Source organism: Capra hircus, chromosome 6 (genome assembly GCF_001704415.2).
Source record: "Capra hircus breed San Clemente chromosome 6, ASM170441v1, whole genome shotgun sequence".
Lineage (NCBI taxonomy): Eukaryota > Metazoa > Chordata > Mammalia > Artiodactyla > Bovidae > Capra > Capra hircus.
Window position 1 is genome coordinate 29,192,690 of NC_030813.1, and position 27,755 is coordinate 29,220,444.

Sequence of the window (27,755 nt, forward strand, 5' to 3'; positions counted from 1 at the left end):
AGACTGCAAAGTCTTTGGATTTTACTTGCAATAAATGGGGGCTACTAGAAAGTTTCAGGAGAGTGACCACAGAGCAAATGCTGTGAAGCAATTATCCTTCATTAAAAAATAAATTTCAAAAGAAGTACATCTTAAGTATATTTAAGTTGTTACTTATAGTGAACTGTAAATATAAAAGGTAAATGAATAACAACTGAAAGACAATTAATCATAGTGCTTATATATTTTCATTTTGTGCTGAAAATATGTTGAGAACTATACTCTGTTACTATTTAACAGAGGAAATTAGACAAAAATATTTTTTTAAATCTTTTTTTTTCCAATAAGAGTAACAAACACCGTAACTTTGATTTGTGACAGCTACATTTTAAGAAGGATGGATTTTTAAAGTGCTCCGCATATTATTTATTAATTAAAACTACCATCTGAACACTTTCTATGTGCCAAGAACTATTCTATGAACGAGGACTTTTCAGTTTAGAAAAAGAATAAAAAATGATTATTTAGATGTAATGTACAAAGACTTTAAAAGAGGTACTCATCAGAGCATGTGGGAGCTTAATATTTTGAGTGGTTTTGTCATGGGAAAACCTTCTCCAAGATTCAGGCTGATTTTGAAAAGAAAAAAAAAACAACCTATTTATCCAAATGCAGTATGTGTGTTTGTGTGAGTGGGTGTGAAGCAGGGTAAGAAGGCGCGGGAGAGAGAAAGTTAGTGGAAGTGAGAAAGGAAAAGTGTCTTAGAGTGAACAATGTACACAAAGACATGGAGGACTGTAAGTGTATAATGTAACGTTTACTTGGGCTTCCCTGGGGGCTCAGAGTTTCAAGAACTGAGTGTCAGGAAAACAGGCAAAAGTTGCAAATTATATGTGAGGAAATTTCTATTATATACCAGGGAATTTGGAATATTCTAATCTTAAATGATATGATGAGTGATATAGTACTAAAAGGTCTTCCCTGGTAGCTCAGCTGGTAAAGAATCCACCTGCAATTCAGGAGACCCAGTTCAATTCCTGGGTTGGGAAGATCCCCTAGAGAAGGGATAGGCTACCCACTCCAGTATTCTTGGGCTTCCCTGGTGGCTCAGATGGTAAAGAATCTGCCTGCAAGTGGAAGACCTGGGTTTGATCCCTGGGTTAGAAAGCTCCTCTGGAGGAGGGCTTGGTGACACACTCCAGTATTCTTGCCTGGAGAATCCCTATGGACAGAGGAGCCTGGTGGGCTACAGTATATGGGGTCACAAAGAGTTGGATATAGCTGAGCAACTATGCACAGCAGCTGCATGGTACTAAGTCAAAATGACATGATAATATTTGCATTTTGGGGAGCTCATCTTGGCCTTATTATGTCTTTGATAGGACAGCCAAGAAGGTGAAAGATCAGTTAGAATATTCAATCAGGCATGTACGAAACAATATGGACTTTAATTAAGACAGCCTGGTAAAAGTGATAGAAAATGCTGGACACCGCTGAGAAATGTCAAAGAGGCAAAACTGACAAGACAATGTGCCAAAATGGGTGGTGGAGGGGGCAGGAGATGTCAAACTGGACATCTCGATTTCCAACTTATTCAACCAGGTATGTGGTGGTGTCATTAAGTGAGATAGGAAACAAGAAGGGCAGAGAAAGTTTCAAGCTATAAGGTCAGAAAAATTAAGGATTTGATTTTAGATATGTTAAATCTGAAGTGCTGTGAAGCAGTTAGGTTGTTTGGTGTGCTTCATGTCTCAGGATAAAGATCTGAGCCAGAAATACAGATTTGAGTTTTAACACTGTGGGCATGTCAATGACTTGAGCTGGAAATATAAACAAGGGTTTAACAGCATAGGCATTGACACTATAAGAAAGATTAGATCACTTACTAAAAGTGTGTTCCATAAGCAAGAGAAGAAATCTGAAGCTAAAAACCTGAAATAATGGGATAACCAGTATTAAAAGGGCAGGAAAGGGAAGAGGAATCCTGAAGAAAAGACAAAAAACAAAATGAGGGATGAAAAATGTTGAAGAATATGTTGCTCTACAAACTAAAGAAGATAGTATCAAAAAAAGGGAGAAGAATGGACACAGTCCCATGCAATAGGGACGACAGGCAGGACAGGGTCAATTTTTCTTAAGGGAGAATTTTGTATTTATAATTCCATCTTCTCTTACAGTTTTGTTCTGTCTCACAGAATGCCTAGGACATTATGTATCATCATCACTTTGAATGACGGTAAGCATCGTATAGTCTGCATCACTTTAAGGCAAGCATTTTTAAACACCTTAATGATATACACTTTACATATGTGGCATAAATGTATTAAAATAATTTCTGACTTTTAAACTTGCATATATATAATTATATAATATTATAAACTATAATATCATATAAATATAATATATATATTAGTTCTGACCCTTGAGTGAAGTCGCTCAGTCATGTCCAACTCTCTGTGGCCCCATGGACTGTAACCTATCAGGCTCCTCTGTCCATGGGATTTTCCAGGCAAGAGTACTAGAATGAGTTGCCATTTCCTTCTCCAGGGGATCTTCCCTTGAACCTGGAAAAATATACACAGTATATCCATGACAGGGTAGGCTAGTTACATTAAATGTTTCTTATTACACGTGATTCTCCTCATTGCTATACTATGATTTTTCACATTTACTCCTTATATTCATCTATGTGAGTATTCTTTAATTTTATGGTACAAATAAGGTAATTTTAGAAACTGAATATTCCCTATTTACTTTTTAAATAAACATTAATTACAAATTGCTAATTGTTTGATCAGACTTCCCTGCAGATAATCAGGAATTTCTGACTCACTTGATAATATAAAATAGAATGTCAGCTAATATGTTTAGTGTAAACTTCACTAGCATTTTAAACTAAGTACTTGCATTTTGCTTTTTATAAGATATTTACACCTGCAGGGGTTATTCCTAAAAGTATTGTTAGTAGGATTGCAAGTGACTGTTTCCTTCTCGATCTTATTTCGTTCTCAACACTGTTACTCTAGATTTGGGTGAAGGAGCTACAAAAGACATTTTAAGATGGGGTTGCAATCAAAGTTTGTAACTTCTGATGTCAAAATGACTGGTTACAAGAGCAAAACAGGTTGGGTGTAACTTAACAGGCTCTGGATGAAACCAGTGTACCAGGAACTTATGTCCAGCTGAAGAAGAAGAAGGAGCTACTCTTTAAATGCAGGCAACATTTGCTTTCTGCATGCTATGCTTTAAAAATAATGTACATGAAAGACAGTCACTAATGGTTACCCCTGAGAATAGGAATATAATTCATGTTCATACATAATGCCAAATATTAGACATGGGGTTTTTGTCTTTAACATCAACTTCGATCGTCTGTACTTATGTCATGCTTGGTTTTTCTCATGGATTTTGGCATTTGGTATTTTTAATTAAATAATGCCTTTCTTCATTCAACATGAAAAAAAGTTTGACTATGTAATTGTAGGTTTCCATTTTATTTTCATTGTTTAGATTACCACTTCATTCTAATTGTATATCTTGCAGAAAGAATTATAGGAATAGGTCTGAAATGGTTATAATTATAGTGGCATTTAGGTTAAATAGTGGAGAACATATTTTCCAAGTTTCAAAACACATTCAGTTCTCCAGAGATTGGAGATACAGAGTATTGGACTAAAATGGGTGTCACGCTTTCTGGTTTGCTATTGTTATTACTATATTTTTCCTCAAAAATTTTAAAAGGACCAAATTAGATATATTCCTTAAAGAAAACATTTTAAACATAATTTTAAAGCATTCTAAATATGCAAAGACAAAATTTGGAATATAGGTAGCCTTTAAGACATGCATGTCTGATTTCAAAATGCCTGATACTTATCCTGGGTTCATTTCTATAAAGGGTCCTTATAAAGGCTGTGGGTGAAGGATAAAGAATGAGAAAGCATTTGTCTACTTCAGTCAATCTACTTCTGAGTCTAATTGTGAAAAAATAGGAAAAGGTCTGTTTTTTAGTTCCCAGGATGGGGTGTGTTATCATCTACTGCTGATACTTAAGTCCCTTTCTGAGACTAGAGTTAAGAATGAGACTTTGTTTCATTAGAAAATAATGCATTTAGGGATTTCTTCCCTAGAGCATTTCAAAGTTCAATGTTTAATATTTGGGTTTAGGATTTGTGTGGACTGGGTTTCTTTTCCTTGCCTTCCATCATAAAGTATAGGGAACATGTCCTTGGATTTTTCCCACTTTCTTTTTCATTCCACCCTTCTTTACCCTGTATCATCCAGCTTTTTCTAGACTGTCTCAACTCTAGGTATTGGAGAATTTCACTACTCAAACTTGTCCAACTCAAGCCTCTGTCCATCTCAATTTTCAAAGGCAATCATATTCATGCTTAGGACATCAGCGGGTGGATGGAACTGACAATCTAACAAGCCCAGGCTACTCCAAACCCAGCAAACTGCAGAGGTCTATTATCTATCCTCCCTTCTCCCAGCCTCCCAGTCATGAGGACTTGCCAGAGGAGTGGATTTCTCTCCCATTCACTGATCTCCTGCCGCAATAAGACCCATCCTATGAAGCTTAGACTTTTTGGCTATGGTTTTTACAACCTAACTCTTGTCCCAGTTTTTCTATAGGGATTATTTCCCATATATATAGCCAATGCCTATGGGTCTGCTTTGAACAGTAGAGTTCCTGGAATAAAAAAAGGTTCTGGCTTCCTGCTTCTTCAGAATGAGACACTGTTGTTAGGAGATTCCTGTCAAAAAGTCCCATATTCCAACTTCCAAGATTGAAGGCCATGGTTAATAACATAACCCTGGATGATCCCTAGCCCACTCTGCTTTATTAGCCATGATTTAACTTGGCAGCACCCTCACACCTTTGCCAGTACTCGAGGTGAGGTAGCCCTCCACCACTGCCCCAAGTGCACTGCTAGTTTATTGCCTACATGTATACCAGAATATATTCCCTGGTGGCTCAGATTGCAAAGAATCTGCCTGCTATGCAGGAGACCCAGGTTTAATCTCTCAATAGGGACGATCCCCAGGAGAAGGGAATGGCAATCCACTCCAATATTCTGGCCTGGAGAGTTCCATGAACAGAAGCGCCTGGAAGGCTTACAGTCCATGGGTTTGCAAAGAGTCAGACAGGTCTGTGTGACTAACACCTTCACTGGCTATGCCATTGTCAGCCACTGGAGTTTTTAATAAGAGATTAGGAACTAGCTAAAAGAGCAAACTAACAGGACACATAAACATGGTTACTCCATTGATAGCCTGAAGTCATACCTACTAAAACTACATATCATTTAAGATTATGAGCTCTTAATATAGCAGTAAAAGAATGCTCTTCTTCAAAATTTATCTCCGTCTTCCCTCATTTCAGCCCCCAGACAATTCCTCACAATCTTCTCCCATTAAAAATATGAAGACTTTTCATTTCTTCACACTTCAGCACACATCATCATTGTTTTTCTCCTATCACCAAGTTCTACTCCATAAACATTGGGCGTGATAAAGTCTAGAATCTTCTCCAGAGGGTCTACCTTTTAAAAATAGGCTTGGGCTCAGAGAAATTGATTGGTCAGCTTAGGTGATTGCTAGCCAAAGTACTAACCACATTTTATTCATCTATGCTGTTTTCTTATGGCAGCACCTTTACAAACTCACTGGTGAACAGAATTGAAATGAATACTGCTTTATACAGTAGAGAAAATATAAATAAAATGAATTCCTTAGAAATATTTATCTATGTGTCTATCTGCATTTATATATCACTATATCTCCATTTATATGTATGTATGTATTTATGTATCTACACTCATATAGATAAAGCTATATTTCAAAAAATTGGGAAGAATATGTATTAATAGTTCCTGCTTATTAGCAGAAATAACAATCTTATCCATCAGGTGATCACTGCCAAACTCACAATCCAAAGGACTGTGCAAAATAATGTTATTGATCACAGGTTAGAATCTGGACTAAATTCAACTAGGAAGGGTGCCTAGAAGCAATTTCTCCCTTGGTCTCTATTCCACTTTCTTTGGCAACTCCTCTGCTCTGGCCTCTGCCATAATTCCATACTGCTGCAATCCCTTGAAATCAAGGCTAGAGTGATAAACTTATGGATTCAACCTGATGCAATGGTGGATTCCTACATTCTTCAAGCTGGAAAAAGGTTTTCTCAGCTGGCACAGCACTAAATAATCTGCCTGCAATAGAGGAGACAACGGTTCAATCCCTGGGTGAGGGAGATCCTCTAGAGAAGGAAATGGCAGCCCACACTAGTATTCCTGCTGGGGAAATCCCATGGAAAGGGGAGCGTGGAGGACTACAGCCCTTGGAGTCACAAAAGAATGGGACATGATTGAGCACAGGGAAACTAATATACCAAAAACAAAACAAATATCCCAACACGACAAAGGAAAAAGCACCACCAAAAACAATGGCAAGAGAGCTTCTCCTTCGTTCATGCTGGTCACATGTCTCTGATAACATCAGATTAACTTGATAACATATTATTCTAAAAGTCTTCTTCAGTGGATAGAGGGGACAGAATATGGAAAAAAGAGTGAATAAGACAGTAGGGCAGAGGACTCTCCAATCATGCTTCTCTCTCATCCTTCTATCTCTTTCTCTATGTTTACAGTGAGAAAGCATGAAATACAAATAACATTAAAGTTGCATTTTATGTTTGTCTTTCACTGTCCTTTTCTATTCAGTGGGGTAGTCTTGCCCTTCCTTCTGATGACAATTTGTGTGTGTCAAATTACCTTTTGTCTCACAGACCATGATATAGTTATGGTTAGTCAAGACCAGGGTTCTAATTTGGAAATTATAAAGTCCATGATATGAATAAAAATTTTACCTTAGTTTACCATTAATCTACTTTTCAGGCTCTCTGTTAGTCAGTATGGTATCTCTGTGAAATCAGCAAAAAAATACCCTTTTCTCTTAGCATACCAGAATCCCCTGCCAGGGCTTGCCCAATGGAACACTGGCTCAGTTTCAGCTTCATCTCACCCACTCAGTGGATTTATAGTACACTATGATCAAAGTTGAGATTAAGCTCTGAACAGTCATATAATCACATAGCTGGGCCCTGCGTCCTTCCCATAGCAGGAAGATGGAGGCAGAGTGCTTTTGCTATGCACTTTCTTCCTAGTCTTCTCTTCCCTCAACGAACTAGCAGCTGTTTCTCTTAAAGGTCAAAAATAAGGAGAAAGGAAAAACAGTAAAGAGTAAAACAGTTCTTATTTATCTGGGCAACTCTTCACTCCAACCACAATAATCGTTAAAAGATGGCTCATCTTCTTGTGAGGTTTCCAGGGGCCTTAATAGGTTCCATCCTGGGCCCTTTTCTCCTGAAGTTCATTTAATCTTGCCAGATGTTTTCTATTCTGTGTGGCCATTTGAATGCCAGGGTCTCCACCCTTTTTCTGCTGAGGTCTTCTTGCCCCTCCATGAAGCCCTCCTAGGCGGGATGCACAATGGTCCCCCCATGCTTCTTCTTCCAGGTGGCTCTCTCTTGTGGCCCAGAAAAATATACGCATCTCTTGCCTAGACAAACTGTAGGACTTCAGACCACCAGATCCCAGTGAAGCAGCACCCTCCTCACTTAGCTTTCAAGCACTTACTTTTCTTGCCCTCTAAATTTCCCAGGCAAAAGTCAGATCCCAATCTACAGTCCATTTCAACTTTCAGAGTCAGGATTCATGCTCCAAACCTCTGTGCCTGCCAACTTCAAGGAATACATTTCAAAGTTCTCTAAGCATCCCTTTCTGAATCCTTCTAGCTAGCCTTAGCACTAGAAGATAGCTAAATCTCCCTCTTCTCACCCAAAAATGCACAAGAATAGTGAGAAGGACAGAAGTGCAACCACTGTCTCCAAATAAATCTCTTCATTGATCACTTCACAAAATAATTATTTTGTGATAATGATCTTTTAGATTTTCCAGATGGATATAGGATTCAAAAGCATGAAGCTCTTGAATGCCTTTAAAATTCTATCCAAGTTACTTTGTTTCTTTAAGTTGGCCCCTCAAACTGGTGCTACTGTCAAAAATAAGGCAAAAAATGTCCCATTTTTACTTACCTGTTAAATATACATGGCATATGTGTCAGTCAAGAAATAAAAAATAACCACCAAAGCTCAGTGGCTTAAAGAAAGAAAGGTTTCTACCTGTTCCCTGTTGTGTGATCATCAGTCAAGGCTCTAGTCTGTGCTGACATCGTCGTCACTCTGTGGACTGACAGTCCAATCACCACCAAGAGCATCAAGAGCTTCAGGGGCAGAGGGAACATTGAACATGGCACTGCACATACTAGTCTCATTATCCTTCATAAAAAAGTGATGTGGATGCACTTGAGCTGAACAGGTAGAGAAGCATAATTCTCCTGCAAGAAGGACACAGGTGAGAATTTCGTTTTATACTGTCTCAGCACTTTAGCCACTCTAGTCTTGAAGGGAAACTAAAGAGGAGTTCAGTCACTGGTTGTGACAGAATATATCTAGTCCCTGGTCGTATGACAGAATAGCAAATGGTCAGATATGAATCAGGAAAGAAAACTTCACTCATCAATTCTGTCTTGGGGCTTACATATCTGATGGAGCAGATACTTTAAGGTCCTTTTGCAAAAGTTCCTTGCTTTTATACATTATAAACATACTTATTTCAATGATGGTGCTGCCTGAGTACCTAATAAGGTTAGGGAAAAACATATAGGCTAGAGGAGAAAAATAAGGTTAGGGGGAAATGTATAGGCCAGAGGAAAAAAATAATTATTACACACCTACAATGAGAAAGACATGGTCATAGTCACTTTACAAAGTTAGCATGGCTAATTCTTCCAAAAAATCTTGTGAAATAGCCGTTAGCATCCTGTTTACATATTAAGAAGCTGAGGTTCATAGAGATTAGATGATTGCTGAAGACTGATCATTAAGACAGAGCTAGAATTCAAGTATTTGGTCCTCCCATTAGACCACCAATGGTTGTTTTCCTGGCCTATACTCTCTTTTTTGATATCCTAATATTGCCCTGAGAAGACTCCTGAGAGTCTCTTCGATGGCAAGGAGATCAAACTAGTCAATCCTAAAGGAAATCAACCCTGAATATTCATTGGAAGGACTGATACTGAAGCTGAAGCTCCAATATTTTGGCCACCTGATGTGAAGAGCCAACTCAGTGGAAAAGACCCTGATGCTGGGAAAGATTGAAGACAGGAGAATGAGGTGACAGACACGAGATGGTTGGATTGCATCACTGACTCAATGGACATGAGTTTGAGCAAGCTCTGGGAGATGGTGAAGGACAGGGAAGCCTGGCATGCTTCAGTCCATGGGGTCGCAAAGAGTCAGACATGACCGAGTGACTGAACAAGAACAATATTGTTCCTAGAGGATTCCTTAGACTGTGCTTCCTAATCAGGATTCAGCAAATCAACTTGTATATGGCAGGGAGATTTTTGCTTTGGTGGGAGTGGTTATTTTGTTTTTAAACATGGCCAAGTCTACTTTATTAACCAGCTGATCAGCATTTTACTATTCAAAAAACTACTTGTTTCAATTTGGAATATGCAGAGCCATCATATACCCTATTTTTTTAAGAGAAGAATTATTGAACAGAAGTGGGTAGGAGGCTAGGAAACAAGATTCCAGCTGACTAAACCTGCTCTCCTTCATATGCTTTGAGAGCCATAGGCCTAGGTGAAGAATAAAATCATGAAATTTTAGAATTAGAAGGGAACTTGAGCTCATATGGTAAAATCTCCATATTTAACAGGTAAGATAATGAAAAGTTAAGTTCAAAGACCATTAATGATTAGGGTAGTTATCCTACAAGATGGCCATGAATGATCCTTATCTTCTAGCATTTATGCCATTGTTTAATCCCCTCTCATACTGAATCAAAGCTTACCTCTAAAGCCAAGATAATATGGTAGATGTGATGATATATAATATTCAAAGCTGGGTTATAAAGGCACTGAAGGTTTTAGTTTGATCTCTTAGATCACTTTCTACACATAAACCCAGTCACCATGTTGTAAGAACACCCAAGAAACTCCGTAGAAAGCATCCATTCTGTCAGAACCAATTAGCCTTCTATGTGCACGAACCACTTAAGAAAAGATTTCTCCAGCCCACTCCAAACTTCAGATGAGTGCTAGCCCAGTTGACATCTGAGCACATCTTATAAAAGACCTTGAACCAGAGCTACCCAAATCAGCTACTGGCAAATTCCTAACCTACTATCCCAACCTTATGAGACAGCAAATGACTGCTGTTGTTTTAAGTCATAAGTTTTAGGATGATTTGTTATGCAGCAGCAGAAAACTAATACAGAGACTTACTCTAGGACAGACAGGTCTTTTCAGGGGGATATATAAATAATTTCCAGTCATCTCATTCAACTCCAACACTCTGAGATTTGATGGTAGACTGCTGTGGGGTTTGCCGTGACCAACAGCACTATCTTTACATACTTATGTGCTCTATTTCATCCTCTCTCCAGAATATTTCTCAGAGCATAAATTATCCTATCACTTTTTCTACTTAAAAAATGCCTATTTTTCCTTTTACCCAACATTCTTCTCCAGCTATCAATCCTTTTCTAAGATCCACTTTATAGAAAAAGTCTTTAATAGTGTTATCTATATTAGCTATATCTGTTTCCTCATTCCCAGTTTTAAAACCCTCCCCATTCATTTTATTATCCATACTTCTATGAAAACATTTACAATAAGAGTACCAGTGACCTCCATATTGCTAAACTTGATGAACAATTCTCCAGACACAATTAACTCAACTTTTCCACAGCGTTAGAAAGAGCTGATGACTGACTTCCTCTTGAAATACTTTCTTAACTTGGATCCCCAGACACCATACATTTCTGACTTTGTTCCTTCTTTATTATCTCATTTCATTTTCCTTACCTTTCTTCCTACCACAGATTTTTAAATGTCAGAGTGCCCAGAACTCAGTTTGGATTTTTCTATCAACATTTACTCCCTTGGTGCTCTCAGTCAGGCCCATGACTGACCGCTCTCAAATACAGATTTCTTATGTTCCACTTCCCTCTGAGCTCCAGTGCAATATACCCAACAACCCACTAAATAGCTGCATCAGATACCTAGTATACCTGATATATTTAATATGAACAAACCCAAATTCTTGGTTTCCTACCCTAAACCTGTTTGTTCTTAGTCTTTTTACTTTAGCAAATAGAACGAGTAAATCTGGTCTTTCTCAGTCTTTTTCACTCACTTGGGTAACCACTCCTAGGATCATAGTTGTGTTCTTTTATAATACTATCCCAAACCACCAGCCACTAATCTGCCTATTTAATGTACCCAGAATAAGAACTCTTCCAACTGCTATTGCCACTGCCCTAGGCAAGCCACCTTCATGTCTTCCTTGGATTACTTAATGTATTGGTTTCAACTGGTTCCTTTGCATCCTTTCTCACTCTGCTACTGTCCACAGTCTGTGTGGCAGTTAAAGGCATACACAAAACTCTCCAGTGGCTTGCCACTATAATTAAAATAAAAAATCCCTACCATGACCTGTAAGTCTCCAAGATTTACCGGGTTCTAACTCTGTATCATTTGTTCCGTCACTCCTCAATCTAGTTCAGCAACTTCCTTGTATGTGAAATGCACAAGACACAGTCTCACATGAAGACTTCACACTTCATGTTCCACCTGCTAGAAATGGTGTTCTCCATGTATTCACATTCTTTACTGCCTCATTTCCATCAAATTCATTTCAAAACACCTCTTTTAAACAGGCCTTTTCTAAATACTCTACCTAAAAATCCATGTCTCTCACCCTCTAAACCTTATCTTCAGTCGATAGTCTTCACAGCATGCATAACCTTCTTTATATTATATTGCCCATTTATTTTATTGTCTGTCTTCCCTATCCGAATATAAACTCCATGAAGGTTGGGACATTTTGTCTTCACCACCATATATCCAGCGTCTAAACGAGTTCCTGACACATAATCCACATTCTGTAAATTATAGTTTTGAATGACTGCATGAATGAACGTTTACGTGAATCCTCAAGAATTCACTGCAGCAAGTAGATTTTGAATGCTCATATTTTATCTCTAGCATGGAGTCCTCTGGCACATAATTAATGCTCCACAAATATTTATCTAATAAGTCAATATAAATGTGATTATCATAGAAACAGGCATAAATCCAGAGTATGTGGAAGCCAATGCCTTGCCCAACGGGCCAATGCAATCACTTCCTCTGAACATTATGCCTAGCTGGTCAAAACCCAAAGAGTACCTTTTTATGAAAGTGAATGAATGTCCTAATAAATATTAATAAATGAATGGATACTTGTTCCTAGAACATATTTTTGACAAGAAAGAACAGATAGTTATCAACCTCACATATAGCAGAATAGTCTAGGAGGATAAGAAGTGAGAAAGATTTTATTGGGTTACTAGGAGATGACGAATATTTTCCAAAAGAATAAATCTAATAAAATGTTTGGGGCAGAAGCCAGGTCATATAAGACTAAATGAGTTAAAACATAACAGTATAAAAATCAGACAAAATTTAGAGGAGGTTGCCAGAAATGGAAGAATAAAAGGAGAGTAGGATAACTGAGCAGAAGAGTCATTTAAAATCATTTTACAGTCAGGATTAATGATTTCTAAGCATATTTCCATGCAGTGTGTAGAAAGTGACAATGCCTATAATTTGAAATGAATATATCTTTTCCTAATTTTTTTCACAGTCCTAGGTAACAGACTAAGAATATCTAACTAAAGTAAAATCTCTTTCTAGGGAAGATGTGATCGAAACTCATCAGGGATGTTCAGTTCAGTTCAGTCACTCAGTCATGTCCAACTCTTTGCGACCCCATTAATTGCAGCATGCCGGGCCTCCCTGTCCATCACCAACTCCTGGAGTTCACTCAGACTCATGTCCATTGAGTCAGTGATGCCATCCAGCCATCTCATCCTCTGTCGTCCCCTTTTCCTCCTGCCCCCAATCCCTCCCAGCATCAGAGTCTTTTCCAATGAGTCAACACTTCGCACGAGGTGGCCAAAGTACCGGAGTTTCAGCTTTAGTATCATTCCTTCCAAAGAAATCCCAGGGCTGATCTCCTTCAGAATGGACTGGTTGGATCTCCTTGCAGTCCAAGGGACTCTCAACAATCTTCTCCAACACCACAGTTCAAAAGCATCAATTCTTTGGTGCTCAGCCTTCTTCACAGTCCAACTCTCAAATCCATACATGACTACTGGAAAAACCATAGCCTTGACTAGGTGGACCTTACTTGGCAAAGTAATATCTCTGCTTTTGAATATGCTATCTAGGTAGGTCATAATTTTTCTTCCAAGGAGTAAGCGTCTTTTAATTTCATGGCTGCAATCACCATCTGCAGTGATTTTGGAGCCCCCAAAAATAAAGTCTGACACTGTTTCCACTGTTTCCCCATCTATTTCCCATGGAGTGATGGGACCAGATGCCATGATCTTCGTTTCTGAATGTTGAGCTTTAAGCCAACTTTTTCACTCTCCTCTTTTACTTTCATCAAGAGGCTTTTTAGTTCCTCTTCATTTTCTGCCATAAGGGTGGTGTCATCTGCATATCTGAGGTTATTGATATTTCTCAGTTTTCACTCCAATTCCAAAGAAAGGCAATGCCAAAGAATGCTCAAACTACCACACAATTGCACTCATCTCACACGCTAGTAAAGTAATGCTCAAAATTCTCCAAGCCAGGCTTCAGCAATACGTGAACCGCAAAGTCCCTGATGTTCAAGCTGGTTTTAGAAAAGGCAGAGGAATGAGCGATCAAATTGCCAACATCTGCTGGATCATGGAAAAAGCAACAGAGTTCCAGAAAAACATCTATTTCTTCTCTATTGACTATGCCAAAGCCTTTGACTGTGTGGATCACAATCAACTGTGGACAATTCTTCAAGAGATGGGAATACCAGACCAGCTAACCTGCCTCTTGAGAAATCTGTATGCAGGTCAGGAAGCAACAGTTAGAACTGGACATGGAACAACAGACTGGTTCCAAATAGGAAAAGGAGTACGTCAAGGCTATATATTGTCACCCTGCTTATTTAAGTAAGGTGTACTCTTATATGCAGAGTACATCATCAGGGATGTTTGTCCATTCTAATTTGCCTCATCCTTTTATTATGTATAAAACACAAGCCAATAGTGATAAATAAGAATTACTAAAGAAGGATTTTTCAGTCTTTTCAGAAGCTCTTAATGCTAAGCAATACCTTTAACATATAGGAAACATTCGTTTTTGATATGTAGTTTATGTGTCTTTTATGAACTATAATACTTTAGAAACGTTTACTATTTCTTCCAATACCTCCTCAATATTAGTCATATCTCCCAAAAGATAATTAAGTTGAAGATAGTTTTCTTATGTTAGTCCTTGATGATATATATTAATCTTATATTATAAAACAACTCAAATCTACTTACATAAATGTTTAGTGAAGATGTTTTTAGATAAAGTGCTTTTTTCCCCCCTTATTAAATGTCTAGGTAGATGTCTCAGAGGGTTATTTGCATGCTAGTTGATATTTGATCATTTTGTAGAAATGGAATTGCTTATCCTCAAAATTTCACTATTTCGTATATTCTTTAGTCAGTCACGTAGGAACTACCACCTCATAATACAAATGGAGCAACTGAGATGAAGTGAGTTGCCCAAAGACACACAGCTGGCAAGAGGCGAAGACAAGAATCAGACCTGAACTTCTAACTATGGATCCAGAATACTTCACACAGCATCCTAATCGTTTCATGATGATCTAACAGTGAGATTCTGCCTCACTGGGAGTAACAGAAAAATATGTAATATTAATGGCTTAAGATAGAAGAAAAGTCTGTTCATGACAGTCCTTGGCTAGAAGGGCCACTGGTTTCAGTTTTAGAAGCAGTAGCAAGTTTTCATTTACTCTTCTGGCTGTGCATAGAGACAAGTCATTTATATTTTGCATAACTGTGTGCCAGGCTAAAGATATATAAAGAAAGGGCACCAGGAAAGGAAATCTGTGGCTTCTGATGCAAAGAAATATGGGGACAAATATAGATAGATAAATATAGATAAAAATACAGTTTTTCTTTTGTGTTATGTATATTACAGATAATATATATAATGTTATAGGTGCATGTGTGTTTATATATCCATATACATATATACATATATGCACACATATATACATACATGCATTTAGGGCTACCCTCATGGCTCAGACAGTAGTGTATGTGTGTATATATATATATATATATATATATATATATATAGCTATACAGATAACTTGGAAGCTATATAACTTCAGGATTTAAAATTGGACATTATTTCATAATTTGGGTTATAATGAAATAAGCTGTTATTAAGATTCAACTACTTTTTCTTTGAAACAAATGAAAGTCTCCAACTTGTTTTAAAATACTTTATATTGTTTTCATTTATCTGCCTGTCTCGGCAGAATATATGAACAGTAATGTTATCATCTATGCTATGCAGATAAGCTGCCTGCAGTGAGAAGGCTCAGTGAAAGGCTCAAAAAGACCATCCCTCCTCTTCCTACCCTTGCCTTCTTTGAGCTGTCCAGAGAGTCTGTGGGCAGAACCCCTAAAACAGCCAGTTACTCCTAGCAGCTGACATAATACGCGCTGCTGCTCTGCTTGCCCAGTGATTCAAGATGGCCCCAAATTCTTCTAAATACTTTCTCTTTGGGAGATATTTATTGCTTATTGCTATTTGCTTGTTAGACTTAAGAAAGCAGACAAGTCAATTCCAGATATCAGGGCGCATTTTATTACAGCCCTGTAGGGAACATGTAAGGATGAGAGATTAGCAATCATCATGCTTAAAAGACAACATGGTTTTCCAACTCCATGAGACATTTTTCCTTCCCAGTACCAGTTGCTTTTTCTTCTTTACACTGTGGAACTCACATGCCATTCCTGATATAGTCTGAAAAACTTCTATGAGACAGGATTGTACTGACTTTTTCCAACACAATTTTTTATATTAAAAACTAGCCCTTAAAATATTACTACTGACAATGGGAAATGGATTAAAACAATCTGGAAGAAAATAAGTAGCAATAATATAGATTATATTTAATACTAGATCACAGACTTTGCTAGGCATTCTAATAAAGGACTCATTTATGCAGTCAGAAAATAATATGGTCAAGCAAATTTTGTGCTAACTTCCATGTGCCACATGGAAGCTTTAATTAACCTGTCTTGTGAGTCACTGAGCCTTTATGAATTTCATTTATATTGCATTGTGGGAACATGACATTTACTTCTTCACACCATTTTTACTTTTTTCAATTATTACCATGAAAAACTTTATTGAGCAAATGTCACTGCCAAAGAAGCCATGGCCCAATAGTGGCCATTCCTCCAGGTGACGTATTGGCTGCTAAAACACAGCAATATAAAGAAAAGGCTTGGAATTTCTTAATGTGACCTTTAACACCCAGAACTGGTATCCTGATCTTGTTAATTAAGTAACTTGAAAACATATACAGAGAACCCAAAGGAAAAAGCCAGCTTGGTCATTTATGAAAAACAGAATTTTTTGCCTTTGAATTCTCTTAAGGAACACAGAGTTATTTTCATGCATTAAAGACCAAATCTATGCTTTCTTTATTTCAATATTCATAGCACAAAAGATGTCATGCTTATGCTTGATCTCTCTTAGTTACAACAATAAATGTCACTGACCAGTAAAGCTACTGTGTCAAAGCCATCTGCACAGTTCCAATTCCCTCAGTACCTGATAAGAGAAGGTTATTCTTTGTATATAGAGAACCTGACAATCTTTTAGTAATTAGGGTAGTTTTTCACTGCTCTGTGGGTGCTGAGAAAAGAAAAAATATTATGAGTGTTTAATGAAATGCACCATAACCTTGCAGTAAGATAATCTTATTTTTCCAACAAGATTAAAAGAAAAGGCAAATAGATTTTAAAGAGGTGAAATAAGGGCACATCTTAAAGCAATGTGCAAAGTAAACATCAGGTAAAATACAAAGGCTGGAAGAATTGATTATGCCACCTGGTTGCTCTCCTGTGGAATATAAAAGAAGCAGGGGCACGCTCTGCTACTCCCTGCATGTAGAAGTCGAGCTTGGAAACAATATACTGACATCTCTGCCATACAGATAATGCCAACAAGCTAATATGCTGAATCAACAATTATCATTTAGAAACTTTCTGGGTCCACTGATGGACAGGTACAGAGTGTATCTTAATGGTCTTCTCTTTACATGCCAATTTTAATAAAAAGAAATAAAATTACATGAGAGAGAATGAACATCAAGGGCTGAAAGGAAAATGCAGCAAAACCAAAAAGATAAAATAAAAAATGCTTCATCAAACATAAAAAATAGCCAGAGGATTACTCCATTAGTCATTAGAAGATTAAAGAAACCTGTAACCACCATCATGCGGTCAGACACTACAACACAAATACTGGCAGATTACATGTGGTATTAGATGTTTAGCACATTGTTTCTGACAGTGTCTATTAATACATTTTTATCATTACTCTATCTTAATTATCACAATCATTCTTACTGGCCATGATCTAAACACCATAGACTAGAAAAGCACAAGCTCACAGAAATCTGACTGAATGATTAGTAATTCTCAGTATAAAGATCAAAAGGGGAGGAGTTAGCACTTGTATTTTTACGTATAGGGATTATTGCTACTATTTCAAACTCATAAGCTATTCAGCTCCAAAGAAAAAGAAAATACTCTTTCAAGCACATTCTGCTCTAGACTTCATGGAAGTTTCTTGACTCAGCCCAGAACAAGGACCAATATCTTTTAAAATTCTGTTAAAAGTTAAAATATTGGGACATCCTAGAAGTCTAGTGGTTAAAACCACACGCTTCCAATGGAGGAAGTGGAGGTTCAAACACTAATTGGGGAATGAAGATCATTCATGCCACAAAGGGGTAGGCAAAAAAAATCAGTCAGTTCAGTCACTCTGTTGTGTACAACTATTTGCAATCCCATGGACTGCAGCACACCAGGCTTCCCTGTCCATCACCAACTCCTGGAGCTTGCTCAGACTCTTGTCCACTGAGTTGGTGATGCTATCCAGCCATCTCATTGTCTGTTGTCCCCTTTCCCTTCCACCTTCAATCTTTCCCAGCATTCAGGGTCTTAACCAATGAGTCAGTTCTTCACATCAGGTGGCCAAAGTACTGGAGTTTCAGCTTCAGCATCAGTCCTTCCAATGAATATCTGGGACTGATTTCCTTTAGGACTGACTGGTTTGATCTCCTTGCAGTTCAAGGGACTCTCAAGAATCTTATTCAACACCACTTCAAAAGCATCAATTCTTTGGCACTCAGCTTTCTTTGTAGTCCAGCTCTCACATCCATACATGATTACTGCAAGAACCATAGCTTTGACTAGATTGACCTTTGTTGGCAAAGTAATGTCTCTGGTTTTCAATATGGTGTCTAGGTTGGTCATAGCTTTTCTTCCAAGGAGCAAGCATCTTTTAATTTCATAGATGCAGTCACCATATGCTGTGATTTTGGAGCCCAAGAAAATAAACTCTGTCACTGTTTCCATTGTTTCTCCATCTATTTGCCATGGAGTGATGGGACCAGATGCCATGATCTTAGTTTTTTGAATGTTGAGTTTTAAGCCAGGTTTTTTACTCTCCTCTTTCACTTTCATCAAGAGGCTCTTTAGTTTCTCTTCACTTTCTGCCATAATGGTGGTGTTATTTGCATATCTGAGGTTATTGATAGTTTTCCTGGTAATCTTGATTCCAGCTTGAGCTTCATCCAGTCCAACATTTCATATGATGTACTCTGCATAGAAGTTAAAAAAGCAGGGTGACAGTATACAGTCTCGACATGCTCCTTTCTTGTTTTGGAACCAGTCTGCTGACTTCCTCAGTGATCAATGCAAAGAAATAGAAAACACAATACAATGGGAAAGACTAGAGATTTTTTTTTTTTTAAGCAAGGAAAAAGAATCACTCCATTTTATTATAATATTCCCTATTTTGTTTCACTCCTTCTAATTAATGCTGGTATCATCTAGTGATGTTTCAATTATTTTTCCCCTATTTCCATCTCCACATTCTTTGTGTTTTTTTTTAATTTTAAAATCTTTAATTCTTACATGCGTTCCCAAATATGGGAGATCTTGTCAAACATGAGATCTTGTCAAGAAAATTAGAGATACCAAGGGAACTTTTCATGCAAAGATGGGCACAATAAAGGATAGAAATGGCATGGGCCTAACAAAAGTGGAAGATATTAAGAAAAAGTGGCAAGAATACACAGAAGAACCATACGAAAAAGAACTTCATGTCCTAGATAATCGCAATGGTGTGACCACTCACCTAGAGCCAGACATCCTGGAATGTGAAGTCAAGCAGGCTTTAGGAAGCATCACTATGAACAAAGCTAGTCGAGGTGATGGAATTCCAGTGGAGCTATTTCAAATCCTAAATGATGATGCTGTGAAAGTGCTACACTCCATATGCCAGCAAATCTGGAAAACTCAGCAGTGGCCACAGGACTGGAAAAGGTCAGTTTTCATTCCAGTCCCAAAGAAAGGCAATGCCAAAGAAGGTTCAAACTACTACACAATTGCACTCATCTCACACGCTATCAAAGTAATGCTCAAAATTCTCCAAGCCAGGCTTCAACAGTACATGAAACATGAACTTCCACATGTTTAACCTGGCTTTAGAAAAGGCAGAGGAACCAGAGATCAAATTGCCAGCATCCGCTGGATCATGGATAAAGCAAGAGAGTTCCAGAATAACATCTACACCTGCTTTATTGATTATACCAAAGCCTTTGACAGTGTAGATCATAACAAACTGTGAAAAATTCTGAAAGAGATGGGAATACCAGACCATTTGACCTGCCTCTTGAGAAATCTGCATGCAGGTCAAGTAGTAACAATTAGAACCAGACATGGAGCCAAAAAATAAAAAATTCAGTAAAATAAAGTCATAGATATTCACATATTCTAAGGAAAGAGTCAGGAACATCAGAAAAAGTAAGAGAGTAATCATATTTTCTGGAAATGCTTTATTTACTTATCCTTTAATAGCTTCAAATATTAATTGTAACCACAGCACAGTGCATTTGTGGGAGTCTTGAATGAAGGAGGAGTCGATGGATTTACTTTCATGATATTCTATTATCTGTAAAGAAAATCAATATAAAATTGATAAATTATCAATTTATAATTCATGTATCATCCACTTCTATTAATAATTTAAGGTGCTCTCAAGAGATTGAGTCAATGGTAGTATTTACAATAACAAAATTTATGTCAGAAGACAACAGATCCAGACTGAGAAATGAACACTTGGGAAAGGCTAGTAATTTAACCTGTCTTGAAAATGGTTTTCTTTAAATATTTATTAAACATTTATCTAAAGGAAAAGATGGGTACTACATGAGAAAAAAGTATTAATTGCAATGCCTACCAGTCTATTAGAAAAGAGCTGTCTCTTTGGAAAAGTCCCTGATACTGGGAAAGATTGAAAACCGAAGGAGAAGAGGGTGACAGAGGATGCGATGGTTGGATGGTATCACTGATTCAATGTTCAGGAACTTGGGCAAACTCTGAGAGATGGAGAGGGACAGGGAAGCCTGGCATGCTGCAGTCCATGGGTTTGCAAAGAGTCAGACATGACTTGGTGACTAAACAACAGGAAAAGCCATTGTATTGTTGATTTAGGCCCAAACTCATATAGTCACTACAAGCAAAATAAAAACCCAGTATTTAACTGGATTTATTACCTTAGAAGGTAGCTAATCATCTACGGCATGATAGAAAACATGTATCAGTTCAGTTCAGTCGCTCAGTCGTGTCTGACTCTTTGCGACCCCATGAATCGCAGCACGCCAGGCCTCCCTGTCTATCACCAGCTTCCAGAGTTCTCTCAAACTCACGTCCATCGAGTCAGTGATGCCATCCAGCCATCTCATCCTCTGTCGTCCCCTTCTCCTCCTGCCCCCAATCCCTCCCAGCATCGGAGTCTTTTCCAATAAGTCAACTCTTTGCATGAGGTGGTCAAAGTATTGGAGTTTCAGCTTCAACATCAGTCCTTCCAATGAACATCCAGGACTGATCTCCTTTAGGATGGACTGGTTGGATCTCCTTGCAGTCCACGGGACTCTCAAGAGTCTTCTCCAACACCACAGTTCCAAAGCATCAGTTCTTCGGCTCTCAGCTTTCTTCACAGTCCAACTCTCACATCCATCCATGACCACTGGAAAAATCATAGCCTTGACTAGATGGACCTTTGTTGGCAAAGTAATGTCACTGCTTTTGAATATGCTCTCTAGGTTGGTCATAACTTTCCTTCCAAGGAGTAAGCGTGTGTATGTGTATGTATGTGTATATATATATATATATATACCAAGTTCCTGATCCAGGGCTCTTAAAACCCTTGTAAATTTCTATGTGATAAGAGCACTAGGATCATCTTTTGCCTATGAGATGACTCTGGGTGGGCTCTGGGATGGATGGAGTCTACCACCGAAAGAGCAAGCTATGATAAGAACATGAAGTCTGCAGCCCCATTCCCAGCCCCTCAACTTTTCCAGGGGGGGAGAGGGGATGGAAATGGAGTTTATAATTGATCACACCTATATTAGGAAGCTTTCCTAAAACCCACATAGTACAGGGTTTGAGCACTTTCAGGTTACAGAACATATCCATACCTGGAGGATGATGCACCCCAAGTCCTCATGAACAGAAGTCCGTGAATTTGGGCTCTCCCAGACCTCACCCTATGTATATTTTCACCTAGTTGTTCATCTGTATCATTTATCTTATACTTTAATAAGCTGTCAATCACCTTTATTTCTTACAAACATATTTTATCAATACTCATTTGGCTCACATTGGGTGAATTATTGCTACCTTATTTTTCCACCCAAGAGATGCTTTGGCATGATAGATTGTTTCCCTGGGAAATTTGCCTTTACTGACTTCTTTAATGCAAGTCTAAGCTCCAGAGTATGGGATAGCCACCCATAAAGAGAGAACTGGTCCTCAAAAAGAATGTAGGGCAAAATCTTTACTTGTGACTTTACTCTTTAGTGAATTTTCAACCCAGGCTCCCTATCACTTGCATTTATTTTTAGGTAAACTTTCTTGTCTAGCCTACTACTCCCATAATTTATTTCTCACTTTAAACAATCATTGCTGCTGCTACTGCTGCCAAGTCCCTTCAGTCGTGTCCGACTCTGTGCAACCCCATAGATGGCAGCCCACCAGGCTCCCCCATCCCTGGGATTCTCCAGGCAAGAACACTGGAGTGGGTTGCCATTTCCTTCTCCAGCTGCTAATATTTTCTATGGGTCTCATCCAGAACAGCCTTAAAGAGGGGACAGGTCCTGAGTTGAGAAAGATGGCACAGACTGAATTTATTTGACCACCATGACCCTCAAGACAAATACACATGGAGACTGAGCATGGCCACTGAGGTGTGTGAGGAAAGGAGAAGGTAGAAGCATTCACTTCCCACAGAGCATCAGGCTGGGTAGCAGGGAAGGCAGTGGACCTGGAAAAATTATCAGCTTGATCTTTTGTATCACCTTTAAGTTGGGTGTGTTTTTCAGGGCCACTTTAGCCTGAATGAAAAAATAAAAAGAGAATTCTAGTAATACATCCAAACAAAGCAAAATACACTCAAAGAAGAAACTCATTAACAAAGAGATTCCAAATGATGAAGAATAAGAAAGTGTTGCACAAGGAGAAACATTTTTGCCAATCCACAGAGGGAGAAATATTAAGAAAACACATATTTTAAAATGCCAATGATGGAAAATAAGGAATACAATGTCTAAAGTTAAGAGAGGACAGAAAGAATGTTAATGTGCTTTTTGACTAACAAAGTAAAAAAGTGATACTAAAGTGATAGTTATTTTTTAAAAATCATGTAGAGAAATTAAACTAAGACATTGAAATTAACCAAGTCATAGTAGAATGTCCAATGTCTGTGCTTTCTCCAAGAAGAAGCATACTCTGAGACAAGGATTCAGAACTTGTGGTTTCATTGGAAAGCTGAAGAGAACACCCACAGGAGAACATGGATGTGAAACAAGGAAAGAAAAGCACCAGTAAGAGACTTCATTATCCAACCAGTCACCACTGCAGACAACTGAAGCTTAATCTTCATAAAGACACCTGGGAGCCAATGTAAAGCACATAACCTCAGAGTTAAACTCTCAAAGGAATCATAAAGACAGGATAATTGTTCATCAGTTCTTCTCAGTCTTCCCTGGTGGCTCAGAGGTTAAAGCGTCTGCCTCCAATGCGGGAGATCTGGGTTCGATCCCTGGGTCGGGACGATCCCCTGGAGAAGGAAATGATAACCCACTCCAGTATTCTTGCCTGGAGAATCCCATGGACAGAGAAGCCTGGTAGGCTACAGTCCACAGGGTGACAAAGAGCTGGACATGACTGAGCAACTTCACTTTCACTTTTCTTCTCAGTCACTGATTGAAACTTGGCCCTAGGGCCACTCATTCCTCTGCACTTTTAGCAAGCCAAAAAAGAGATACCACCGGCTATAGTTGCAAGAGAAATTCACAGCAAAGCAGCGTTGCCTGACCAAGTGGCAAGGGCATGCAATATTGGTGAGACACTCAAGACAACTTCCACAGAGGCCTTACAGGGCCTGATGAATGCATCTGCTGCTGCTGCTGCTGCTGCCGCTGCTAAGTCGCTTCAGTCGTGTCCGACTCTGTGCGACCCCAGAGACGGCAGCTCACCAGGCTCCCCCGTCCCTGAGATTCCCTAGGCAAGAACACTGGAGTGGGTTGCCATTTCCTTCTCCAATGCATGAAACTGAAAAGTGAAAGTGAAGTCACTCAGTCCTATCCGACTCTTCGCGACCCCATGGACTGCAGCCTACCAGGCTCCTCCGTCCATGGGATTTTCCAGGCAAGAGTACTGGAGTGGGGTGCCATTATCAAACAGAGTTAAATGCTGGAATTGTATCAAATGCTGGAATGTGAGTCTATAAAAAGAAAAGATTAATTAGCCACATCCCCACCAGGATATGATACTACTCTAAGCCATCAAAAACATATTATTTATTTTTAAAAAATAACTTTAATATTTAATGACATAAAAATATGACTCATCAGAAAACATATAATACATGCTTTACACCCTAAGTAAAGGAAATGAGGTCTTTAGTCGCTCAAGAAGACAGGAGATTTCTCAACTTAAATTCCTCCATCACAATTAGGTAAAGAAAATGAATGTAGGGAAGTTAGTCACTCGCTCCTAAGTCCTTGAGCATGTAAGTGCATATAAAAATGAACTGGGGGCTTAACTTCATTTCTTAGGGGATCAGAAGCCCTTCAATGCTAAAAGTAATGCCTATTCTTGGAAGCCTCAGTGGAAAGCCGACCGTGGGGGAATCCCCCAGAGCAGAGCAGTTGCACAGGATGTTCAACACATGGGACAGCACGGAGAAGAGTGAGTCACACCTTCAGCGCTGCATCTGCTCTCAGCCTAAAAACAGAACTGCACCTACCCCTTCTGTCCATCTGGTTTCCAAAGTAGGATTTGACTCATTTCAAAATGAGATGTACAGACTTACATTATGAAGCAATTAGGAAACTAATCACAGAAAAACAATGTTTTCAATATGATTACAAATTTCTGAAAGAGACTTTTGGAGGTCAATAAGATAAAGATATCAAGGTAAAAGATCAAGGGAGCCTGGCATGCTGCAGTTCTTGGGGTTGCAAAGAGTCAGACATGCCTGAGCGACTGAAAACAACAACAAAAGATCAGATGATATGTTCAGTGAAATTATTTGACAAAAGAAAATTTTGTGTTGAATCTATGATGATATTGTATATATTTCCAACAATTTCCATTATACTTCTTTAAAATGATATTCTCAGAACATTCTGGAGGAGGAAATGACAGCCCACTCCAGGATCCTTGCATGGAAAATTCCACGGACAGAGGAACCTGGAAGGCTACAGTCCATGGGGTTACAAAGAGTCAGACATAACTGAGCAAAACATGTTTTCCAAGCAATCTAATGATTAGTTTATTTGGCTTCTGTGTTTAAGAAGCTACAACTTTTTGAAAGTTTATTGTTTGGGCACTATCAGAACAGAATTATCAGTTACTCTTAAGGCAGAAGATAAATTGAAGGGCTCTGAAAATATATTGGTAGCCTAGGTTAGTAGCCATGAGGACCCAGTTACCTCATACATTACTTAGCTATTACTATCTATCAAAATACCAAATAATTTAGTTATAATAGCAGTAATCAGTTATTATCTGTCATAATTTTTTAATTGTTATCATCTCTTTCCATCCCTTGTATTCTTTGTTTTTTAAAGTCTTTATTGAATTTGTTATAATATGGCTTCTGTTTTATGTTTTGGATTTTTGGTCTCAAGGTACGTGGGATCTCAGCTTCCTGACCAGAAATTGAACCTGCACCCCTCGCATTGGAAGGTGAAGTATTAACCACTGGCTCACTGGGGAAGTCACAGTCTCTCATAATTTCTTTAGGTCAGATCGGAAGTTGGGGAAAGCAGAATGTCTAGGGCTTTAGCTGAAAGAATCAAAGCCCAGGGACTGGAATCATCTAATTTTTTTTTTTATTCACTTACAAGTTTGATAGTTGATGCTGGCTCTCAGCTGAAGACCTAGCTGGCACTGCCATCAAGAACCCCCACATGTAGCTTGTCTGGGCCTCTTTACAATACGGTAGCAAGAGTTCTGATAAAAAAGCAAGCCACGTGGGAGCTCTGTTGCCATTAAGATACAGCTTTGGAAGTCATGCAGCATCACTTCTATCACATTCTGTTGGCTGAAGAAGTTACTAAGGCCTGCATAGGTTCAAGGGGAGGAGACATAGGCATCTTCTCTCAGTAGAGGATCACCCAAGCCATACTTAAAGAAAAGGATGAAACAGTTATATATTGAAGCAACTACTGGGGGGAAATGCAATTTGCAATATAGTCCATTGGTTCTATACCAGAATGATCTTTACCCCAGTAGCCAGACTATCTTTTATAATGACTGGTTATTAAACCGAATGAGTTGTGATGCCTTTGAAGGATTTTCACTGAACTTGTTCCACGTGGTCAAAGGCTTTAGCATAATCAATGAAGCAGAAGTTGATGCTTTTCTGGAATTCCCTTGCTTTCTCTATGATCCAACCGATGTTGGCAATTCAATTTCTGGTTCCACTGCCTTTTCTAAATCCAGCTTGTACATATGGAAGTTCCCATTTCATGTCCTGTTGAAGCCTAGCTTGAAGGATTTTGAGCATTACCTTGCTATCTACTTCTGCTTCATTGACTATACTAAAGCCTTTGATTGTGATAGAAAGTGAAAGTGTTACTTGCTCAGTCATGTCTGACTCTTTGGGACTCCATGGACAGTAACCCGCCAGGCTCCTCTGTCCATGGAAATGTCCAGGCAAGAATACTGGAGTAGGTTGCCATGCCCTCCTCCAGGGGATCTTCCCAACACAGGGACTGAACCTGGGTCTCCTGTATTGCAGGCAGATACTTTACTGTATGAGCCATGAGGGAAGCCTGATGGATCACAACAAGCTATGGAAAATTCTTAAAGAGATGAGAATAGCAGACCACCTCACCTGTCTCCTGTAAAACCTGTACGAAGGTCAAGAAGCAACAGTTAGATCCAGACATGAAACAATGGACTGGTTCAAAATTGGGAAAGGAGTATGGCAATGCTGTGTATTGGCCCCTTGCTTATTTAACTTATATGCAGAGTACATCATACGAATTGCCAGGCTGGATGAATCCCAAGCTGGAATCAAGATTGCTGGGAGAAGTATCAACAACCTCAAATATGCAAATGATACCACCATAATGGCAGAAAGTGAAGAGGAACTAAAGAGTGTATTGGTGAGGGTGAAAGAGGAATTGAAAAAGCTGCCTTAAAACTCAACATTCAAAAAACAAAGATCATGGCATCCAGTCAGGATTTAGTTCATGGCAAATAGATGGGGAAAAGGTGGACCCAGTGGCAGATTTTATTTTCTTGAACTCCAAAATCACTACAGACAGTGACAGTAGCCATGAAATTAAAAGATGCTTGCTCCTTGGAAGAAAAGCTATGACAACCCTACACAGAACATTGAAAAGCAGAGACATCATTTTGCCAACAATGCTCTGATAGTCAAAGCTATGGTTTTTCCAGTAGTCATGTACAGTTGTGAGAGTTGGACCATGAAGAAGGTTGAGCACTGAAGAATTAATGCTTTCGAACTGTGGTGCTGGAGAAGACTCTTGAGAGTCCCTTGGACAGCAAGGAGATCAAACCAGTCAATCCTAAAGGAAATCAACCCTGAATATTCACTGGAAGCATTGATGCTGAAGCTGAGGCTCTAATACTTTGGCCACCTAATGCAAAGAGCTGACTCATTGGAAAAGACCCTGATGCTGGGAAAGATTGAGGGCAGGAGGAGAGGGGGTGAAAGAGGATTAGGTGATTGGATGGCATCACTGACTCAATGGATATGAGTTTGAGCAAACTCTGGGAGATGGTTGAAGGAAAAGGAAGCCTGGAGTGCTGCAGTCAATGGGGTCGCAAAAAGTCAGACGTTACTTAGCGACTGAACAACAACATTGAAGCTGGTATCTTCTGAACACTGGAGGGCAAAAGAAAGCAAAGAAACAAAACAAATGAGAAGTAGTAATTTTAATTATTCATTTTACCATATTTACCTCC